The sequence below is a fragment of the Pteropus vampyrus genome, unplaced genomic scaffold (genome assembly GCF_000151845.1).
Source record: "Pteropus vampyrus isolate Shadow unplaced genomic scaffold, Pvam_2.0 Scaffold218, whole genome shotgun sequence".
Lineage (NCBI taxonomy): Eukaryota > Metazoa > Chordata > Mammalia > Chiroptera > Pteropodidae > Pteropus > Pteropus vampyrus.
The window spans coordinates 1,129,346-1,131,574 of NW_011888999.1; positions in this window are offsets into that span (position 1 = coordinate 1,129,346).

Here is a 2,229-nt window from a genome sequence, read left to right on the forward strand (position 1 = left end):
AATGAGGAGAAGGAGGTGGAGGGAGAGAAGGGAAGAAGGATAATGAGTTCCACTTTCCACTCGGATGTCACATAGGAGGATACTAGGTCACATAGAAACTATACCCTAGGTCCTGCCCACAGTATGAAGATAAGAAGTTGAGCACGTTACAAGGTGCTAGAAAATTTTCAGCTCCACTCTAATCTTGTGGGACCACCATCACATATGTGGTCCAGCATTGACTAAAATGTCATTATAAAGCATATGACTATGTAACAATATACTATACTAAAAGTTATGTGAAGGTGTTCTCTCTCTCTTTCAAAATATCTTGTTCTGTACTCACCTTTTCACTTAAAGGAAGCACTTTAAGGCTTCTCTTTAGCATATCTGAATTACCAGCATCATTACTCTTGTCCTTTGGGGCCATTATTAAGTAAAATGAGGGTTACTTGAACACAGGCACTGGGATACTATGACAGTTGATCAGATAACCATGACGGCTACTATGTGACTAACAGGCCTGCAGGGTGTGTACAGTGTGGAGACACTGGACAAAGAGATGAGTAACATCCTGAGCAGGGCAAAGCAGGACTGCCTAAGAGTTGATTACTCTACTCAGAACAGCCACAATTTAAAGCTTATGAATTGTTTATTCTGGAATGCTCCATTAAATATTTGAAGATTCTGGTTAACAGTGAATAACTAAAACTGCAGAAAGCAAAACCATGGATAAGGGAGGACTACTATGTATTTCATTTGCATGACTTATTTAAGGCCTAGTTCCATCACTAGAAGATAAATTTCATGGGATTAAGGACATTTTAACTTTGTATACTGTTGTACCTCTGTTCTGAATTTTTGTAGATGATAAAGTGTTTATTTACCAAATAGTGTAAATGCTCTTAGCATGGCTGATTTCAAACTATCAACTAGATATCACTAAATGCATATTTGGGAAGAGATGGACACAACTGGCTTCAGCACATAACTGAAAGTAAAATTTTTGTCACTTGCATTACAAATCATTAGAAATCTGCAAAACTGGATCCAAAATTCTCTTATTTGTGGTATAATGCATATTTGAAAAAAAAATCCTTGACACATGGAATATTTAAAGAGAAATTATCTTGGAGTAAATTTAGTTTTGATTATTATTGTATATTTATTTTCCTCCTAACTATTTGAGATTCTGTTGCTTTAACATCTGTGCTTTAGATAAATTCAGGTATATCAAATAATCAGATTATTATTTTCATGATCCATTTGAATGAAAGTTGATCTATCTATAATCTTAGCATATTTGGTGAGGAGAGTAGTCTGGCTACATTTAGTTAACTATATCGCATACCTCACCCCAAAACTCTAGATAGGCACAAGCTTACCTAATTTATTTCTGTAATGCAAACTACTGCAAATGTCCCATTTAAAAAAATACAAAGAGAAATGGAAAATAAACACAGATCACTGATATATTACTAAACTGAAGGATTTCCTTCTATGAAAGTAAAGGATTGATCTTCATTAAAAATGTGATTTACTCCAGACAGAGAATAATTATGTATTAGTCAATAGCTAAAGCATTTTAATAGTATCTTTCTACAGCTGAAACTGCATTAAAAGACTAAAATCTGGACCTGAGAAAAGCTTCATTAATTAAACAAAAATCCTTTTTCTTCACACTGAGAAACTGTCAAAATATTTTCGAAAATGGGTATCAGATGAAACAGATACAGTTACACATTGAAATACTTTGGGTTCATGTGGGTCCCAGAATCTGGAAGCATCAGATGGTCTGATGAATTCAAACTGGGAGAATTCAGATTATATCAAAGTCTTTTGTATCATCAAAATTAATTAATTAAGCTTAGAAAGTGTGCAGAGCTCTTTCTGTACCAGCTGAACCCTGTGGGGAATATCACAGAGGCTTAAAAATTGCTCCCTGATTTCAGGGTGTTTGACCTGGATTTGGGAACTGGAACAAAGACAGGTGGAATAATAAAAATCTAAGTACACCTAGTTTGGATAGCATTCAGAGGAAGGATAAATGAATGTAGGCTATGAACATAATTTAATTTTTACAACTTTATATATGTATTATTTCACTTTGCAGATGGGCAACAGATCCTTAGGAAGGGTAAATAGCTATTCCAAATCACATACTAACACATGACTGAATTGGGCTTCAATAGATTCAAAAGCTGATATTCCACGCTGTCTCTGCTAGCACAAGTGAAGTTTTAGCAACGA